The 22191-nt window shown below is 41.7% G+C and overlaps 1 long non-coding RNA gene across 1 annotated transcript; it reads right to left on the bottom strand.

Annotated features, from left to right (window-relative positions):
• Positions 1-622: 622 nt before the first annotated feature.
• LOC123651058 lies at positions 623-19201 on the bottom strand. Its single transcript, XR_006739521.1, has 3 exons — positions 19022-19201; positions 15553-15560; positions 623-667 (listed from the first exon to the last, which is right to left on the bottom strand). It is a non-coding gene; the product is annotated as an uncharacterized LOC123651058 (long non-coding RNA).
• Between the last annotated feature and the right edge of the window lie 2990 nt (positions 19202-22191).

Below are 22191 nucleotides of genomic sequence, written 5' to 3' on the forward strand. Positions count from 1 at the left end.
AGTCTTTGAAAAGATACTGTCCTGATGACCTGGGACAGTTTCAGTGGCCTAACTGCCTGGGACTATAGGCTGGGGGAAGCTCCTGCATTGAGCAACTGCCACCTGGTGGTCAGTGCGCATCATAGCGACTGGTCATTCAGCCATTTGGTCGATTTGCATATTACCCTTTTATTATCTATTAGAGGCATGATGAACAAAATTCATGTAAAGGGCTCAACCCTCACAGCCGTGGTGACTTGCCTTGGCCCTTGCAGCCCCAGCTTCATCCAGAAGGTTGTCCGGAAGGACATCTGGAAGGTTGTCAGCTGACTGGTCTAATTAGCGTAGTATGCTTTTATTATTATAGTAGAAGCCCAGTGAGCAAAATTGCATGTCCTCTCCTTGCTTGCAGCCCCGCCCACTGCACATGCCTCACCCTGCTCACAGCCCTGCCCACCTGTACTGGTCTTTAGTCATTACAGTTTAATAATATAGAATTAGACCAGATGTCCTTTCGAACTTCCTTCTGGACAAAGCTGCGACAGGTGGGGGCCAAGGCAGAGGCAGCAGAGGTGGCAGAGGCCACCATGGTAGTGGAGGCCAAGGTCCTTGCATGAATTTCATGCATTGGGCCTCTAGTCCTATAGAATAATAGCCTAATATGCTAAGAGTCCAGTCGTCCAGTCATCTATTCAACCAATCAAAGTGTAATGTGCTAATTAAGTGCAAAAGTTGCTCAACCACCACTCACTATGATGTGCACTGACCACTAGGAAACAAACAGTTTTCCAGTCAACCAGTTGATGTGATGTGCACTGACCATTAGGGGAAAGACACTCTGATTGGTAGATTAGCTTTCTGCTGGGGTCCAGCTGATTTGGATTGAGCTAGACAAGCCGTATATATCCTGGAGCCCCTCTGTGGTCCCTCCTTAGCTATCCAACCTCCTGTGTCCGTCCCCTCTCTGGCCCCGATTGTGCCGAGGTGGTGTCCCTTGGCTTGGCCTGCACTCTCTTACAATTTGGGCTGAGGGACCACCGCCAACCATGCCCCCCTCCCCACCACCTATATATATAGGCCCTCTAGTATAGGATAAGATCACATTGTATATGGTCATGCACTGAACAGAATAACATGCCTTGGTCAATGACTGGCCACAAATACAACACAGCCCTGCAATATTGCAATGGAACTGAAACATTCCTAATGCTAGGAGACATAGTGGCTGTCAGAACCTCTTGGTGCAGTGCATTTGTCACGTGTTTGTGATGATGCTGGTGTAAAGAAACCTACTGCATGGCCAGGCGTACAGATTATGTGCAGCACATTACACCTGATAATGATAATAAACGGCTCTAGCACTGGTTCATATGTTTACCACACTTTTATCCTGGTCGCAGAGTGTACTCTTTCTGCTTATATAGAAAAGTTTATCGTGAACAGTATGCCATGTTACACCAGCAGCAGCCTCTTACATTTCATGTTTATCACTTCTCTTGATGGCATCATTTTGTCTTGTGCTTAATTTAGTTTTGTGCTATTTTGTGCAGTAACATGCTGTGAGGGCTTGTAGCCCAGGAGCCATAGGCTGCACCATGCAGCCCAGGTGTGTAGTGGGCTGAGTAAGTGCACTCACTTTATAATGCTCGTACGAGGGTAAAATCACCTAACGATGCATTTCTCAGAATGCATCCCTGTCATTAAGCAGCACATGACTGTATTTGAAAGTTACTGGGAGTAGATCTTACGTGTTCTCATAAGAAAAAGGGAACTATGTGAGGTGGGTGTGTTAATGTATTTAATGTGCATATATATATCATATATAACATTTATAATTGTATAATAAAATGTATATATACACATATAAGTAAATGTATATATATATGTAAATGTGTATATACATGTATGTATTGTGGGGATTGAGCCCACAACCTAGGCATGTGCCCTGACTGGAAATCGAACCATGACCTCCTGGTTTATAGGTAGACACTCAACCACTGAGCCACACAAGCCAGGCTAAATAGATTTTTATTTCTTCTATGATTAAGAGCTAGTTATATGTGACCTTTTCAGGGAATTACTAAACATATAAAATCTATAATAATAAAAGCACAATATGTGAATTAGACTGGACAGCTGAACAAACCTCTGGACATCATTTTGGACACCCTTCCAGATGAAGCCACGGTGGTGAGGGCTAAGGCAGATGGTTAGAGGCAATCAGTTAGGCAGGTGAGCAGTTAGGGGTGATCAGGAAGGCAGAGAGGTTAGGGGTGATCAGATAGGCAGGCAAGTGGTTAGGGGCAATCAAGCAGGCAGGCAGAGGTGGATAGGGCAACCTGGCAGGCAGGCAGAGTGGTCAAGGGCAATCAGGCAGGCAGGTGAGCAGGTAAGGGCATAAAGCAGGCAGGCAGAGTGGTAAGGGATGATCAGGAAGTCAGGCATGTGAGCGGTTATGAGCCAGCAGTCCCAGATTGAGAGGGGGATGTCTGACCGCCAGTTTAGGCCCGAACCTGCAGGGATCCCTGTGTAATTGGACCAAAACTGGCAGTCCGACATCCCCAAGCACCCAGGTTGCAAGAGGGTGTAGGCTTGGCTGAGGCACCCTTTCCCCTATGAATGAATTTCATGCACTGGACCTCTAGTGTTTATATATAGAAAAAAAAGTTAGCAAGTCACTAAAGTTTTCTGAGGACTTTAACTTGTTCTTCTACTAAGAGATCTCCATTCATTCTGTACTCCTTTCTATGGTGGACTCTCCACAGCTGCTTTTGCTAATTCCTGCCAGGGTTAGGTATTACCATAGACTAGGGGTGTCGAACTCAATCAGAGAAGGGGCCAAAATCTAAAATCCAGCCTAAATCGCGGGCCGAATGGTTTACTGAACAGTCATGAACTGTCATTGTGATGTAAACACAGCGGAGTGCAGTGATGACAGTGCGGTGCGGGCCACATTGCAAGGCCTGGCGGGACGGATTTGGCCCGCGGGCCTTGTGTTTGACACATGTGCCATAGACCATAGTTTATGCAGGAGTAAGATTTTAAAGTAAGTGAACAAAAAACAATACATACAAACAGGCAGTTCATTCTCAAAAATATGTTTCACGAGGTTTGATGATTTAAAAAACATATTGATGATTAAAGAAATAAAACCCTTGAACGTTTTTAAAATCACTTTTAAAGAACAGTACATGTGATTTTCTGTGTACAAACCTGCAGATATGCATAAATATTAACATAAATAGCAATCTAAGGCATGTGATAAGGGGTGTGTAAGTGACTGCATCTACACACACCAAAATCACACACAGTGTGGCCAATGCCTTTACTCTGAGAGGCTCCAGGGCACAGTGATCGATGGGGGACAGTGGGTTACTGCCACCCAGCTCATGCTCACTTTCACACATAACCCTGTGGAGTGAGTGGCAGGCAGAATTCTCTCATCATTTAAACATGTTCTCTTCCCACTGTGGCCAGCCTGCAACAGATTTGAATTTCCAGATGTTTAATGCATGACTTTTAACACTGAGCTTCCTAATCACAGCAGTCTCTTCTGTGTGTTAGCCGACTTTCCCATTAATGGAAAGCAAAGCTCACATATCCATCCAACCATTGGTTACTGCAGGGGAGAGTTCCTATTTCACCAGATGGATGCTTGCTCACCCTGGAATAGTAATGCCACACCCTGCATGCCAGCCTCTCCTGTCTCTTCCCAACATCTGACTTCTGAGAGCTGCAGTCCCCGGATGCAGCAGCAGTCCCCGGATGCTCACTTTGCCTCACTCTCCACTCTTAATCCACCACTTTGTCCTATAGGTGATTGGGAGCAACCAGACAATTTAAATCAAGGACATGATACAATTTAGTTTCTCTTTGGTTATGATCACAGTGGCAGCAAAGGAGAGAGATGGCATTATAAAGCTGTCAGACAATGATTTAGGCAAGAGATGCCAAGGATGGGAGGGAAACATTTGGAGGCCAAGTCATTAGGATGGTGATGGAGATGTGGGGTGAGAATTAAAGCTCTCAATGAGAGAGAGAGAGGGAGAGAAGAAGAAGAAGAAGAAGAAGAAGAAGAAGAAGAAGAAGAAGAAGAAGAGAAGAAGAAGAAGAAGGAGGAGGAGGAGGAGGAGGAGGAGGAGGAGGAGGAGGAGGAGGAAGAGGAGGAGAGGAGGAGGAGGAGGAGAAAGAGGAGGAGAGGAGGAGGAGGAGGAGAAAGAGAGGAGGGGGAGGAGGAGGAGGGGGAGGAGGAGAGGAGGAGGGGGAGGAGGAGGAGGGGGAGGAGGAGAGGAGGAGGGGGAGGAGGAGGGGGAGGAGGAGAGGAGGAGGAAGAGGAGAAAGAGGAGGAGGAGGAGGAGGAGGAGGAAAGGAGGAGGAGGAGGAGGAGGAGAAGGAGGGGGAGGAGAAGGAGGAGGAGGAGAAGAACAATAATGACAAGGAGGAGGAGGTGGAGGAGGAAGAGGAGGAAGAAGAGGAGGAGGAGAAGGAGGAGGAAGAAGAGGAGGAGGAGGAGAGTAAAATTTCTGTATTGAATTTAAGACAGAATCAGAGATGTAAACAATTGGAAAAAAGATTTTTTTATTTCCATCACTTCCCCATTATAAACTATCTCTCTGTTTTTCTCCTTTAGTTTATTTCTTCCTTCTTGTACTTTTTATCCCCTTATCTCCATTTGCCTTTCCCCCATTAATTCACTGGGTCATTTAACATCTTCTCTAGAAGTTCCTCTGTGCCCTGCCTCTGCTTCTGTATTCCCTGCCCTGCCATCACTGCTGTGTTATTTAACTCTGCATTACCTGCAGGGAGCTTTCTACTGAATCAAACCGTGCGCGTGTCTGCACTGATGTTTGCTGTGTCGGGTCGGCTCCCCTGGGACTGTGGTGCCTGAACTGTGGAGTCTGTATTCAGTCGCACTGCTTGGCTTGCTCACGATGCCCTGTGTCTCAGCTGTGCAAATGCCAAGGTGTTTAGGCTTCAGAGAACTGTCCCTTCTTAGCAGACTTGCACAGTTCATGGTGATCTTCATTAACAATTGCATTTCCAGTGCCAAGTCCCCCTGGATGTTCAGGGCTCTGCTTGTGCTCACAGCAGCCAGCCAGATGCTCATCCTTGTATTTCTCCTGGGGAAGCAGGCTCATTGCAGGCAATGGGATTGGCAAAATACTGCTGGAATTAATGAGTTTCCCAGCAGGCTCCCTACTTACAGTCTTGTTACTTAGAGTGGCCTCAAATGTCCCTCTCCATGGTATTTCCTCCTTGCTGTTATTTTGTTTCTGTTCAGATCTTTCCACATTGCCCCAGAAGCTTTCTATCAGATAGTGAGTGAACAGTCAGCAACATGAAACCCAACACAGACTCAGAGGTGAAGATGCCTCTAATTTGAAACCTTTTAATCACCTCCAATCCGGAAATGACTACTAAAACTGGGATGGGTAAAACCCAACAACAGCAACTTACTCTCTCTGTGACCTGGTTGCTAACCAGGTCCAGATCTTAGTTTCTGCTCTTTGCTTTTTTCTCCAGAGCAGAAGGGCTTGGTTTCTGTCTTGTGGGTTTGCTAAAGCAACTAACAACTTGATCTTCCTGCCAGAGAGTAAAGAACAAGAGTCACTACTTTGTACGAAGCAGGTTGTTTTACAGAAGGAATGTTTGTAAGTCTTTAAGATAGAGTCCAGCTTGGGGTAGCCTTGGCAGCCTGACGGTTTTTTCCTATCCTGTCCTTTCTGTCACTCGGCTACTGAGTTTGGGATCAGAGTGTGGCTGAACATGATGGACTAAGACACTGCTGCTCAGATGATGGCCAAATGTTGTTCTCCAGCTCATGATGAAAAGACACTAACAATTTCTTTGTTGAGTCATTTTTAAAAGTGAACACTAAAGTGGCACCAGGGTCACTTATTCATTGGTTAATGTAAGTATGTGATACAAGTGAGATGGGTAGTGAGGTCAGTTTTTGATTGGCCTTCAGGCATGAAGGAAAGTTGTTATGTTAGGTGGTGTCTCAGTGGGCAAGAAAAACTTTTTTAAAGTGTCTAGCATTAGCTCATTAATCTCCATTTTAATTCATCATCGATACTTTAGTTTCAGTGACTATATACTTCACTCTAATTTGTATTTGGCCCCTTTCCAATATTCTTGTTATTTCTCATAATGGGTTGTCTTCCCCAAAGTTGGCTCCCCCAAATGGCTGGAAGTTGGTGCTGTCTGTTAGATGAGAGTTTAGCTTGAGTTGGCATCAAATTCAGATTCCAAGATTACAATCTCCAACTCAGGTCGAGGTGTGGGTGAGGCTCCTGTGTGGCTCCTTGAGTGTGTTTCCTCTCCACCTAAAGACTTAGAGAGACAAAGAACCTGTTCCTCCACAGTCCTACTACACAATGATGGTCTACGGGCAGAAACCTAAATATACACTCCTGTTTAACATGGTGTGTGGGGAGAGAAATACATATCCATTGCTGGTCCATAGCAATTTTTAAATCTAGCCAGGCAAATGTCAGTTTCTTGGTTTAGCATTCGGTCTTATTCCTTGGGAGTTGTTCTCCATAGCTCTTGTCTTCACCCTCCTGCCTTCTGGTTCCCCAATTTTATTGAGATATAATTGATGTTTAACACTGTGTAATATTAATGTTTCAAATATAATAACTTAAGACATATATATTTGTGGAATGATTACTACAATAAGGTTAGTTACATACACCCAAACCTCACGTATTTACAGTGTGTGTGTGTGTGTGTGTGTGTGTGTGTGGTGATAACTTTTAAGACCTACTTTCTTATCAACCTTCAAATAAACAAAACAGTGTTAAGTATAGTCACCATGCTGTCTGTTGCATCCCAAGAGCGTATTCATTTTAAAACTGGAAGATGTACCCTTTGACCACATTCACCCATTATCCTCCTCAACCCCTCACTCCTGGCAACCACCAATCTGGCCTTTGTTTCTATGTCAGCTTCTTTCAGCTTTCACATATAAGTGAAGTCATACAGCATTTGTCTTTTTCTGTCTGATTTATTTCACATCACATATATCCTCCATGATTATCTGTGTTGTCACAAATTGCAGAGTAATATTTGTGACTGAGTAATATTCAATTTTATAATACTTAAGTGGTTTCCATGTCTTGGCTACTGTGAATAATGCTGTAATGAACATGGTTTGCAGATATCTCTTCAACATAGTAATTTTATTTCCTTTGGATATGTACCCAAAGTGGAATTGCTGAATCATTTGATCGTTCTATTTTTAACTTTTGAGGGACCTCCATACTGTTTCCTATAGTGGCTATACCAATTTACATTTCCACCAGCATTTTACAAAGATTCCCCTTTCTCTGCCCCCCACACAAGCACTTGTTATCTCTTGTATTTTTTATAATAGCCATCTTAACAGGTGTGATATATTATCTCATTGTGAGATTGATTTGCATTCCCTTGATAATTAATTGTGTTGACTATCATTTTATGTAACTGTTGGCCATTCATATTTGTTCTCTGAAAAAAATGTGTATTCAGGCCTCTTAACTGGTATTAATTGGATCTTTTTTTTTTTTTTGGTATTGAATTGTATGAATTTCTTAAATATTTTTAATATTGAGCCATTACCACGGTAGATAGTCTGCAAATATTGTCTTTTTGCTGATTTTCCATTGTTGCTTGTGCTTTGGTGTCATATCCATAAAAATCATTGCCAAGACCAATGTCAAGGATTTTTCCTCTGTTTTCTTCTAGGAGTTTTATGGTTTCAAGCTTTACATTGAACTCTTTTAAAAAATATATATTTTATTGATATTTTACAGAGAGGAGGAAGGGAGAGAGATAGAGAGCTAGAAATGTCGATGAGAGAGAAACATCAACCAGCTGCCTCTTGCACACCCCCTACCGGGGATGTGCCCGCAACCAATGGACATGCCCTTGACCAGAATCGAACCTGGGACCTTTCAGTCTGCAGACCGATGCTTTACCACTGAGCCAAACCGGCCTCAGCCTCATTGAACTCTTTATGCATTTCAAATTAATTTTTGTGAGCAGTATAAGATTGGGGTCCAGTTTCATTCTTTTGCATGTGAATATCCAGTTTTCTAAACATTATTTACTGAAGAGACTATTTTTTTTTTTTTTATTGAGTATTCTTGGTTCTCCTGTCAAATTTAATTGAGTGTATATACAGGAGTTTATTTCTGGGCTCTTGGTTCTGTTACATTGGTCTATGTGTCTGTTTTTATGCCAGTATTATGCTATTTTGATTATTTTATAGTTTTTTATTATAGTTTGAAATGCCTCCAGCTTTGTTTTTCTTTCTCAGGATAATTTTCTCTTTTCTCTGAGAAGTGGCCCATGTTGTAATTGAGGAACCTGCCCAGCCTGATACCTTCCTATAAAACTTTGGGAGTCCAAAGGTCTCTTTTCATTTTGTACTCTCACTGTCCCTTGAAGTTATCTCTGATAAAATCCATTTAGAGACTTGAAGAGATTCTATAAATTTAGAATGTATTCCACCAGACAAAAGTCACCCTGACAAATGTGTTTGACATAAACTCTTCTCTACCTTAGGCTTTTTGTGAGGCTGCTCTGGAAAAATGTTCCTTGGGTTTTTGAAAGTCTCATTGTTTAATGGAGAAGACCTCCAAGACATCTTCTTAAGATCCTTGGGTGGTTTATTGTCCGTTTGGAAAGGTCTATGATATATTCCCTTTGACCTTTCTGATATCTTACAACTATAAGAAACGATCTTACAATTCCACCCTGGATTTGATTCTTGCCCTGAGGCCCTTCTTACAATCAGAATCTTTTACTGGAGAGATTGAACATTGGAAATAGTTTTATTTTTGAACCCAAAATACATTGGCTTCTTTATAATTCTTCTAAATCCTACTTGAAAATGGAATAGTTCACTCTCCAGTTCATTCCTCCATTTTTGAGTTTTCTATAGGTTTCAGGTGGAGGCAGATGGGACCTTCAGCAGCCTGCAAAGAAACATCCTTTGCCAGATGCCTGAGCTCTTAGTGCATTTCTCATTATGCACATTGCTGAGGAGGAGAATTTTGAAACATTCCATGCCACTACAAAATGGTCTCCTTTCTGTCAGCTTTTAATGACGTTTTCCTTATTTTCCTGTAAGCTCTTACGTATAGCCTCCTCGAGGCCCTTTTAACTTTCATTAACACTCTATTTGATGCCTTTCAGGCTTTTTCTAAGTCTCCTCAAGGTTTTTCAAGCTTCCTCTTTTCATTCCGTCATTAAGCCCTTGCCATGTTTTTAATGGAAGAATCTCACTTTCAGGTACAAATTTAAAAGCTTAAACCCACAATTTAATGTATATAATGAACTTTCATAACTCAATAACAATAACACGAAATCCAATTAAAAATGAGCAAAAAATTTGAATAATTTCCCAAAGAAGCTATATGAATGGCCAATAAGCATATGAAAAGATACTCAACATCACTACTCATGAGAGAAATTAAAAAAAAAAAAAACCACAATGAGATATCACCTCACACACATGAGGATGGACACTATCAAACACACACATACACTCACAGAAAATAATAAGTGCTGACGAGGATGTGGGGAAATTGGAACTCTATACACTGCTGTTGGGAATGTAAAGTGGTACAGCCTCTATGAAAAAGGTTCCTCAAAAAATTAAAAGTTGAATTTCCAGATTATCTGGAAATTCTACTTCTTAGCAGATACCTAAAAGGATTTAAAGCAGGATCTTGAATATTTGCATCCTGATGTCTATTACAGCATTATTCACAAGATCCAAGTGGTAGAAGCAATTCAAATATCTATAGACAAATCCTATATAATAAAGAGGTAATATGCAATTGACTCTCACATCCTCACACAAGATGGCTGCCCCCATGTGGTCAAAGATGGCTGGTTGGGGAGGGTAATTGTGGGTGATCAGGCCTACAGGGGAGGGCATTTGAGGGCAACCGGCTTGTCAGGGGAGGGCAGTTGCGGGGGTGTGGGGGGCGGGGAGACTGGGCCTACAGGAGAAGGCAATTGAGGGGACCAGGCCTGCAGGGGAAGGCAGTTAGGGGCAACCAGTCTGGCAGAGAAGGGCAGTTAGGGGCAACCAGGGCAGCAGGGGAGGGCAGTTAGAGGCAATTGGACCAGCAGGGGAGCAGTTAGGTGTCTTATCAGGCTGGCAGGGGAGTGGTTAGGGAGTGATCAGACTGGCAGGCAGGCAAGCAGTTGGGAGCCAGCAGTCCTGGAATGTGAGAGGGATGTCTGACTGCCAGTGCAGGCCCAATTGGAGAGGGTGCAGGCTGGGCTGAGGGACACCACCCTCAGTGCATGAATTTTGTTCACTGGACCACTAGTGAAAAAGAAAGAAATTCAGTATGTACATACAATGGGATATTATGCCACATTAAAAAAAAATAAGGAAGTTTTGACATGTTACAATATAAATAAACCTCAGGGACATAATGCTAAGTGAAATTAGCCAATCACAAAAGGACAAATCCTGAATGATTCCACTAATATGAAGTACCTACAGTTTTCAAAAATCTTAGAGATAGGAAGCAGAAAGATGGTTGCCAAGGGCTAGAAGAGGGGGAATTAGTATTTAATGGGTAGAGTTTCAGTTTTCCAAGATGAAAAAGTTCTAGAGATTTGTTGCACAATAATGTAAAAGGTATGCTTAAGAAAGATTAAGATGGTATAACTTTAATGTTAGTTTTTTGCCATAATAAAATAACCCCGAGCCATTTAAGTTTCCTCCTGATCTGTGAGTCAAGGATTCAGGCAGGGCCCAGCTGGGGACTCTCGTGAAATTGCAGTCAGATGTTGGCAGTTGCTATAGTGATTTAAAGGCTTAACTGGGCTGGCTGTACAAGATCACTTATCCACATGGCTGGCAGGTGATGCTGGCTGCTGGAAACTCAGCCAGGATGATTGATTAGAGAACCTGCTCAATGCCTCTCCATGTGCCTTGAGATTCTTCACAGTATGGTGGCCTCGAGTCAATGAAACTCCTAAAATGGTGGCTCTAGACTCCAATATAAATAAGTGTTTTAGGATACAAGATGAAAACTAGACTGTATTTTTCTCATGTGTAGCTTCAGAAATCACATAAAGTTACATCTGCCACAGTCTTTGGGTTGTCCATGAGCTTCAAGCCTGCCATCTTTAAGAGGAGGGGCTGTAGACTCCACCTCTGGGTGGCAGAATTATCCAAGAATATATAAACACATACCGGTATACAATATAAATATCTCAAAACTGATATAATACCTAGGCTTTAAACACATTCATTTGTGATACCTCCACCCCAATGACAAACTAGAGTATTTCCCTGAAAACTGAGAGACAGTGAGCTCTGCAGAAGAGAATTCTCAGCTCGGACCTGAACCAATATCCGTGGATACCCAAAGGACTGAACTGGGATTGGCAAACTTTTATCTGCAAAGGGCCAGATTGTACATATTTTAGGCTTTGTAGTCCATATGGTCTCTGTCACAACTCCTCAACTTTGCTGTTATAGTACAAAAGCAGCCGTAGACAATACATAAACAAGCGAGCATGGCTGTGTTTCAATAAAATTTTATTTATAAAAGTTGGCAGTGAGCCATATTTGGCCCACCGGCCACAGTTTGCTGGCCCCTGGACTAGACTGTGATTCTTTCCTGAGCTTCAGACTAGCGATGGAGGGGGAAGCACTCAGTGCTACATCCCTAAAGGTGATGCTGATGTTGGCAAGCCTGGCCTAGGTGAGACCCTTCCCCTATTTACCTCTGCTGGTAGCTAATTGAGAGTCTGAAGCTACTCCTGGATTTCCCTTGCGATCAAAGCACTAGCTGGGAGAGTTTACATAAAATTCCATTTACATAAAAATAACTTTTGGAACATTCAAAGATCTGGCAACAGAGTCCTTGGTTAAGGCACAGTGACATTTCAATCTTGTTTGGTGGATGGTAAAATCAGGCCCATCAGCAAGCAGGTCCTTAAAGAACCTTCTGGGGCTGTGATTAGTAGAGAGAATGGGACAGATTCAAGTTTAGGGCTTAAGTTCCAAGGAAAAGTCTTTGCCAGATTAAGGCAGTTCCTCTGTCTCAAGAGATAGTCTGGGGGAACCAGGCAATTGTCAGAACAGCAACTTGCAGTGAGGATCAAACTAGAAATCCCACATCAAGATTTAGGGCACAACTAAGTCTGGTAGGAAGACGAGGCTACCTCTTTATCAGAGAGCATCAGAGAGATCAATGACTTCTGACTCAGGGCCTAATTCATCACACATCCCTTCATGGCCAATGTTATTGCTAGGTCTTGCACTTGCCGGTTGGGAATCTGTGTTAGAACAAAAGCGAGTGAGAGAGAGAGAGGGACATTTGACTTAATGTCAAGGCCCTGTGTCTGCTCTATCTGAACTCAAATTAGCTCCAGTTATTCAAATAATCTGTGTTTCAAGAGAAAGTGTTCACTCTTATTTATCTTCTAACTCAAAGGCTAAGCTGCAATGTGAAAAAGCTAACATGTCACTCGATATTTGCACAATGTTATTTTGGCACAGAGTTACATTTTCATTTTTTTAAAAACGATTTCAGTCTAGAAACATATGGAATGGGACTGCTGCCATGGAAGAGCCCGTCTACTTGCTGTAGTCCCGCTTGCCTTTCTTCTCTCTTCCTTTGTGTCATGTAACCATAGGGGTTTGACCATGACTCTGACCATCTAACACACAGACAGAGATCAACTGACACATTTCTAAGGCTCAACACTAAAGGGAGCTTCTGAAGCTAGGCAAAGATTTCTAGGGTGTGCAGGAGAGGATGACCTGCCACTTACCAGTAAGTGTGTGTGGCATCCACTGAGGTGTTTAACCTCATGTACATTCAGCTTCTTTATGAAATGGAGGTGATTATACATATCACATTGGGCTCTTGTGAAGATTACATTTGATAATATTTAGAAAGTACTTGATGAAGTGCCAGGCACAATATATTCCCTCAATTAATGCAAGCTGTGACAGATATGATTAATGTCCAATGTATGTTCCTTTCCTCCTCACCCTGATCTTCATAGGGTTATGTACTGGATGTCCCATTGATGTTGGGATTTGCCAAATGACTGGCTTCTGCTTGAGGAATGTGGGTGGAAATGGCAGCACTTAAACTCCGAGCCTAGGTGTTAAGGGCATGTGTGTTTCTGTTTGCTGCTCAGGTAGCCACTCTTCTTCCCCCTCTGTAGCTGGGCCCCCAGAATGGGAGCAGGGCTCTTCCCCGTGACTTGAGCTAGACCTGATATCTGGGACCAAGCCCAGGACCATGTCCCTGAACACAGGTGGGCCCTGGCTGACCTGCAGTCCTGTGAGTGAGAAATGGTTGCCTATTGTGATATGCCACTGATATTTTGTTTGTTATGCAGGAACAGCTAACTGATACAACCAAGCAAAGATTAATCAGACACATCATGAGCTCTCAGCCCAGGCATGAGGGAGAGAACAGGCTGCAAGTCAGCAAGGCTAGCTGTCCTTCTCACTTTGCCAGGAGCTCACTGTATGACCTCAGAGCAGCACAGGTTGTCTATCTGGCTCTGATTTCTTCTAATGTGAGGAGATTATACTCATTTTAGGTGGCTCCATATGACATCAGTTTTAGCTATAAACCTCTCTATATTAGTCCTTTGAACATAGACTAATTCTTAATATTTGTTCAGAAACAAGAAGGCAGAAAGGGGTTATGATTAAAGTCAACAAAACGACAAATTACATGAATAAGTTGAGTAGAGTCTTGTTCCTAAAATCGTGGCTCAGCATAAAGAAGGATCCTGATACACATGGAGATTCTTCCATGTCGATGGAGGGCCAATGGAAAAAGCTACTTTTACGATTGAAAGAAACTTTGGGAGCTCCTTCTCACAAAGTTATCTCAAAGTGATAACACAAGACAAATATATAAACTTTTAGGTTTAAAGTCCAGGGTCATGGATAAGTTTCATTGGCTAGCACACTGTTTTAAAAAATAAATTGTCAACATTTACATAAAAATTCATTTACATAAAAATATTTCTTTTGAAACATTCAAAGATCTGTCAACATGTGCTCTGTTAAAGCACAGGGACAAACATTTAGAGCGAAGTAAGAGCTTTCTCCTCTTGATAGGACTTAAACTTTCTAATTCGCTCTGGTCTTCCTCTGACCTGTACCAGCTGCCTTGCCCAAAAAGTCCTTTGAGGTTATAATCCTTGGTTTTGATAAACGCAACGACTGTTCCTAAATTGATATGCAATGGACTTGAGTGTGTGAACTCATTAATCGTTATAGGTGAAAAGACTTCAAAAAAAAGGTGAAATTTTTTTTTTTCGAGTAAAAAAAAAAAATTGATAGCCATGGAAGGTGGAGACCAGAAAAAAAAATAAAGGTGACTGGGTCCTTGCCCAGGGAACTCTTTGGTGTTTCCATCCTGGAGCAACTCGGAGACCTATTTTTCTTTGCACTTTCTAGAGAGAGGGTCAGTAGAAAGTCTTCTTTCAATGGTTAGAAGTAGGATGGGCAATTTCATGTCAAAAACTGAACCCTTCCTCTCATCTCCTAACTTCTTCTCCTTATTCTACATTTTGGTTAATGATGTCACCCACTCACTCAGGCTAGAAACCTAAAGATCATCTGATTTTATTCTTTTTTTCCTTCACATACTAGAGGCCCGGTGCATGAATCCACCCTATAACCAGAACAAGATTTCTAAGCATGTGTCAATCTATTCCTGTCATCCTCTCTTTAAAAACTTTCAGTAGTTAATTAGTCATTACCAAAGGAATACACACTTCTCAGTGCAGGGTCCTCAAAATTTAGCTCTTATTTCTTCAATCTTACCTCTTGCTGTCTCATGGATATGAGATTCTTTCCCTGAGCATTACATTTCCTAGGTTCATCATACTGTAGCATGTGTCAGTATTTCATTCCTTTTTATGGCCGAGGAATAGTCCCCTGTCTGAATAGACCATCCTTGTTATCCTTTTCACCCAATGGCGGACATTGGGTTGTTTCTACTCTTGGACTGTCACTGATGCTGCTGTGAACATTTATGTACAAGTCTTTGTGTTGACATAGGTTTTAATTTCTACTGGGCATTTGCTTCTTTTTTTTCATTTTTTTTTCAGTCTCTTTATTGATAGTCTCTGTCTGGTGAGACATGGAATCACACCTTCCTTTACTTTAAGCCTGATTTCTTTTAGTTCTTTGAATACATTTGTAATGGCTGCTTTGGAGTCTTTAAGTGCAACACCTGTGCCCTCTGGGGGCAGTATCTGGTGCCTGCGTTGTTTTCTTGTGTGTGAGTGATAGTCTTCTGTTTGCATGGCACTTGATTTTTTTTTTGTTGTGAGCTAGACATTTTCGTTTAAATATCGTGTCAATGTTGTAGACAGCCTCTACCTTGAGGGGGGGAAAGCTTAGTCCCCAGAGGTTGGGAGTGGGGATAGCTACTCTCAGAAGACACGGCGCTGTGTGAGCATGGAGCCGGGCATGGTAGCCTCTGGTCTCCTCAGATTGCCTCTCCCGGCATAGAGCCTTTCCCCTGTGAGCCAGCAGGGACCAGGGCGTGGGGACGGGTCTTCTTGGACGGCCATGCCTGGGAGCAGGGCTGGTAGAAGGAGAGAGCCCCCACCCTCTGACCCACTCACCTGGAATTAGCTTCTACACACTGAGCCCGGGGGACAAGAAATGCCGGCGGTTAGCCTCCCCCAGGGACATGCTGCAGTCCTCGTCTGGGAACTGGAGGAGAGGGAGCCTGTCTTGTCCACTCAAGTGGGGCTTCAGTCATGCTGAGCTGGAGGACAGGAGGAGGGGAGTAGGAGTCACAGACTGTACTGTTCTTACCAGAATTAGTAAACGTACTTTTTTTTTCTTTTTCTTTTTCAATGAGAGAGAGACTTGCAACCCAGGTATGTGCCCGGCCGGGAATCAAACTAGCAACCTTTTGGTGCACAGGATGACACTCAACCAACTGAGCCACTCAGGTTGGGCTAGACCAGTGGTTGGCAAACTGCGGCTTGTAAGCCACATGCGGCTCTCGAACTGCAGTTTGCCGCTCTGTTGACTAATGAGTTTGCCGACCACTGGCTAGACTTTCTTGGATAAATGTGTCTGCATTTGCTTTATGCCCAATTTCCAGAGAGTTAGATTTTAAAAAATTTTGGCGTTTATGCCTTTGTGTCCCCTGGGCTCTTCACCCTGCTGCCCCTAAGTTGTCTCTAAGATCTGCTCTGTGTAGCCCTACCTACTTTGGCTCAGTGGATAGAGCATCCGCCTAGACATCTCTCATCATTGATGTTTCTATCTCTCTCTCTTCCTCTCCCTTCCTCTCTGAAATCATAAAAAATATATTTAAAAAGCCCTAGCTGGTTTGGCTCAGTGGATAGAGCATCCGCCTGTGGCCTGAAGGGTTCCAGGTTTGATTCCGGTCAAGGGCATGTACTTTGGTTGTGGGCACATCCCCAGTAGGGGGCGTGGAGGAGGCAGCTGATCGATGTTTCTCTCTAATTGATGTTTCTATTATAAATAAAAAAGGAGTGAATGTATTACAAACAGACCTCTCTGAGTCCCTCAGTGTCTAGCATATACTTTACTTGATATTTCTAGTACCCACCTAGCACCATTCATAGTTATTAGCATATTGTTGACTATATTCCCTAAGCTGTACTTTATATCCCTGTGAATAGTTTGTAACTATCAACTTGAAGCTCTGAATCCCTTAACCTTTTTCACCCAGTCTCCTGACCCTGCTTTCCTCTGGCAACCATCAGTCTGTTCTTGTATCTATGAGTCTGTTACTTTGTTTGTTCATTTATTTTGTTAGACTCCACATATAAGTGAAGTAATATGGCATTTGTCTTTTTCTGTTTGATTTATTTTACTTAGCATATATACCTTCTAGGTCCATCCATGCTGTGGCAAATGGTAAGATTTAATTATTTTTTTATGGCCAAGTAACATTCCGTTGCATATATATACCACCATTATTTTTATCCATTTGTACACTTAGTTGCTTCAATAACTTAGCTATCCTAATATATAAAAAGCCAGGGCCATCATGACCAAAACAATCAAATGGACGACTGAACAGCAGGCTGTGTGGGGCTACCAGGCCAGCGAGGAGGCAGTTGGGAACAACCAGGGAAGTAGGGAGGCAGTTAGGGGTGACCAAGTTGGCGGGGGGGGGGGGGGGCATTTGGGGGTGACCAGGCCAGAAGGGAGGGCAGTAAGGCGCAATCAGGCCAGCATGGGGGGGGGGGTGGGCAGTTGGGGGCGACCAGGCCTTCAGGGGGAGCAGATAGGGGTGATCAGGCCAGGAGAGGGGGTGGCAGTTAGGGGCGACCAGGCCAGCAGGGGGGGCAGTTAGAGGCAATCAGGCAGGCACGCAGGTGAGAAGTTAGGAGCCAGTGGTCCCAGATTGTGAGAGGTATGTCTGACTGCTGGTTTAAGCCCCATCCCTGGTAGTCAGACGTCCCCCAAGGGGTCCCGGATTGGAGAGGGTGCAGGCTGGAATAAAGGGACTGCCCCTCCATGCACAAATTTTGTGCACTGGGCCTCTAGTTGTAAATAATGCTGCATATGTTCTTTTGAATTAGTATTTTGAGTTTCTTTTAATATATACCCTGAAGTGGAATTGCTGGTTAACAACACAGTTCCATTTTTAATTTTTTGAGGAACTTCCATACTACTCCAGTGGCTGTAGCACTCTGCATTTCCACCAACAGGGCTTGATGGTTTCCTTTTCTCCACATCATCCCAACACTCATTCTGTGATTTATTGATGACAGCTATTCTGACAAGTATGAAGTGATATCTCATTGTGGTTTTAATTTGCATTTTTATAATAATTAGTGAGGATGAGCATCTTTTCATATGTCTATTGTCCATTCGTATCTCCTCTTTGGAGAAGTTCCTATTCAGATCTTCTGCCCACTTTTTAATAATTGGATTGTTTGTTTTTATTGTTGAGTTGTTTCTAAATTTTGGGTATTACCTCTTTATCAATTGACACTATCTTCTTTTACTCAGTAGGTTTTCTTTTTGTTTTGTAGATGGTTTCCTTTACTGTGCAAAATAACTTTTTAGTTTGATGTGGTACCACTTGTTTCATTTTTCTTTTGTTTCCCTTGCCTGAGGAGTTATATCAGAAAAAAATATTACTAAGAGAAATGTCAGAGAGTTTACTGCCTGTGTCTTCTTCTAGGAGTTTTATAGTTTAACATCTTATTTTTAAGTCTTTAGTCCATTTTGAGTTTATTCTTTTATATGGTGTAAGAAGATGGTTTAGTTTCATTTTTTACATGAATCTTTAGTTCAGTTTTCTTAGCACCATTTATTAAATAGAGTGTCTTTACCTGATTGTATGTTCTTGCCTCCTTTGTCATATATTAAGTGACTATGTAGCTGTGGGTTTATTTCTGGGCTCTCTAGTTTGTTCTATTGATGTTGGTGTCTGTTTTTATGCCAGTGCCATGTATTTTGATTACTATAGCCTCATAGTATAGTTTGGTATCAGGGAACGTGATATCTCTAACTTTTGTCCTTTCTCAAGAGTGGTGTGGCTATTTGAGGTCTTTTGTGGTTCCAATGTAAATTTTTGGATTATTTGCTCTGGTTCTGTGAAAAAAAGCTATTGATAGGAATTACATTGAATCTATAGATTGCTTTCAGTAGTGTGAATATTTCAATAACATTAATTCTTCTTACCTATGAACACAGTATATGCTTCCACTGATTTGTATCTTCAATTTTTTTATTCAGTGTCTTAATATTTTCCAAGTATAGGTTGTTTAAATTTATTCCTGAGTATATTATTTTATTTTTTAATGCAATTGTAAATGGGATAGTATTCTTAGTTTCTCTTTCTTATAGTTCATTAGTGGCATATAAAAATGCAACTGACATCTGATTATTTTGTACCCTGCTACTTTACTGAATTCATTGATCAGTTCTAGTAGTTTTTGATGGAGATTTTAGGGTTCTCTCTATATAGTATCATGTCATCCTATATACTAAAAAGGTAATATGCAAATAGGCAGAACTGCAAAACAACCGAACAACCAATCAAAGCATAATATGCTAATGATCTGCAAAGGCTGCTCAACTGCCCGCTATGACATGCAAGACTACGAGGGGACAGACAGTCAACTGGTTGACCAGTCACTATGACTGATATGCACTAACCACCAGGGGGCAGATGCTCCAATCAGTAGGTCAGCTTGCTGCGAGGGTCTGGCAGATTGGGACTGAGTGAGATGGGCCAAACATCCCCTGGAGCCCTCCTGTGGTCTCTCCCTGACCTGATCATGCACCAGTGGGATTTGTCCCTCAGCCTGGCGTGCACCCTCTCACAATCCAGGACCCTTTGGGGGATGTTGGAGAGTGGGTTTCAGCCTGATCCCTCAGGCCACTCTCCTTGGGAGGGTGCCAGATGCAGGGCTCATGGCTGGTGAGTGCTGCTGCAGCAGTGCGAGCCTCTTCAGATTGGGACTGATTGAGTGTGAGCTGGTGGCAGGCACAGTGGGGCCGGGATGAACAGGAGAGGCAGGTGGTGTTGAACTTCGGGTTTTGGCCTGATCCCTGCAGGCCATCCAGAGGGACTCCCGCCTGTGCATGAATTCATGCACCGGGCCTCTAGTATGTAAATAAAGACAGTTTTACTTCGTCCTTTTCAATTTGGATGGCTTTTATTTCTTCTTCTTGCCTGATACCTATAGCTAGGGCTTCCAATACTCGATGAATAAGAGTGATGGAAATGGACATACCTGTCTTGTTCCTGTTCTTAAGGGAAATACTTTTAGTGGTCTCCATTTAATATGATATTAGCTGTGAGTTTGTCACATACAGCCTTCATTATGGTGAAGTATGTTCTCTCCATTCCCACTTTATTGAGAGTTTTTATCAATGGGTGCTGGATTTTAAAAATTATTTTTCTGCATCAGTTGATATGGTCATACAATTTTATCCTTCATTTTTTAATGTGATGTATCATGTTAATCAATTTTCAAATATTGAACTAACCTGAAAACCCAGGAATAAATCTCACTTGATCATCTTGTACGACCTTTTAAATGTATTATAGAATTTGATTTGCTAATATTTTATTGAGCATTTTTGTATCTATATTCATCAGGGATATTGGCCTGTAATTTTTTTTCTTTGTAGTGTCTTTATCTGGTTTTAGAATCAGAATAATGCTAGCCTTATAAAATGAGCATGGGAGGTTCTCCCCCTCTTGATTTATTTATTTATTTTGAAGTTGAGAAAGAAAGGTGTTAATTCTTCTATGAAGGTTTGGTAAAATTCACCTATGTAGTCATATGATCCAGGACATTTGCTTGTTTTTTTTTTTTTTTTTTTTTTTTTTTTTTTTTTTGTGTGTGTGTGTGTGTGTGTGTGTGTGTGTGTGTGTGTATGTGTTTTGCTTACTGATTTGATTCTATTGGTTGTAATCAGAGTGTTCAGTCTTGGAAAATTGTATGTTTCTAGGATTTTATCCAATTCTTTCAGATTATCCAGTATGTTGGCATATAATCGCTCACAGTATTTTTGTATAATTATTTATACTTCTGTAGTGTCAGTTTTCACATCTCTTCTTTTGTTTCTGATATTATTTATTTAGGTCCTCTTCATTTTTTTCTTGATGAGACTAGTTAAAGGTTTATCAATCTTGTTATCTTTTCAAAGAACTAGCTCCTGGTTTCACTGATATTTTGTATTGTTTTTTTAAGACCAGTTTTGATTAATTACTTTCTGACCTTGATTATTTCCTTCCTTCTACTCACTTTGGGCTTTGTTTGTTGTTTTTTTTATAGTTCTTTTATGTGTAAGGTTAGATTGTTTATTTGAGATTCATCTTGTTTCCTGAGGTAGGCCCCAAATACTCTTAGGGCTGCTCTTTCTATGTCCTACAGATTTTAGGTTGTTGTGCTTTTATTTTCATTTATCTCATTTCATTTTTCCTTAATCTCATTGTTAGCCCATTCATTGTTTAATAAAGTGCTATTTATCCTCTCTGTGTTTGTGTGTTTTTTAGTTCTTTTTTTTGTAATTGAATTTTAGGTTTGTACCATTGTGGCTGAAGAAGATGCTTGAAATAATTTCAATCATCTTAAATTTATTAAGACTTGTTTTGTGGCCTAATATGTGGCCTGTCCTAAAAAAATGTTCCATGTTCACTTGAGTGTATTCTTTTTTTTTGGGGGGGGGGGGAAGGTGAGAGTGGAGGGAGGTGAAATGCTCTGAAAATATCAATGAAATGCATCTGATCTAAAGTGTGATTTAAGGCCACTGTTTTCTTGTTGATATTCTGTCTGGAAGATTTAACCATTGATGTCAATTGGATTTTAAAGTATTTTTAAAGTTTTTATCACAGTGACATTATTTTTATTTTATTTTATAATTGACACACAATTATTGAAAAGTGAAGCAATACAGAATATGACAAAGTTTACTGAGAGAATTTTCGCAGGGTGCATCAGCTTCTGGTAACTCAGGTCAACATTTTGATGTCTATTTTTTTCTCCTGATATGGATTCAAAATTATGTCCCAACAATCCTCTCTTCCTTGAATTTTAGAGGCTGTTTTCAATTTTTGAGGCAACTCTACCAACCTTGATTACCAGGGGAACTGTTATTTTGTGTGCAGTTTGAAATACTCAACTTATCATCCATAATTGGTTGGCCCAATGGTGAGCATTTTATAGAGAAATATTCCCTGTTTGCAGCCAGCCTCTGGAGGAAATAAGATCAAATATGCCTTGCTGAACACAGGTAGCGGATGCCACAAAGTATTGTAAACATATGTGAGGATTTGAAAAATGAACAACTTGCACTAGATTGAGGGATATGACTGAGAAAAAATGAACAGTTGGCCAAAACTGGTTTGGCTCAGTGGTAGAGTGTCAGTCTGCGGACTGAAAGGTCCCAGGTTTGATTCTGGTCAAGGGCATGTACCTGGGTTGTGGGCACATCCCCAGTGGGGCGTGTGCAAGAGGCAGCTGGTCGATGTTTCTCTCTCATCGACGTTTCTAGCTCTGTATCTCTCTCCCTTCCTCTCTGTGAAAAATCAATAAAATATATTAAAAAAAAATGAACAGTTGTTATTTTACCTCTCAAAGCCACTATTACAATACAAACCATATGGGATGAAGGACATCATTATCTCACTGTAAAGCACACTTAATTGGAATAAACACTTGATTAGGGGCAACATCACAGGGAAATCC

This window comes from Pipistrellus kuhlii, unplaced genomic scaffold (genome assembly GCF_014108245.1).
Source record: "Pipistrellus kuhlii isolate mPipKuh1 unplaced genomic scaffold, mPipKuh1.p scaffold_m20_p_31, whole genome shotgun sequence".
Lineage (NCBI taxonomy): Eukaryota > Metazoa > Chordata > Mammalia > Chiroptera > Vespertilionidae > Pipistrellus > Pipistrellus kuhlii.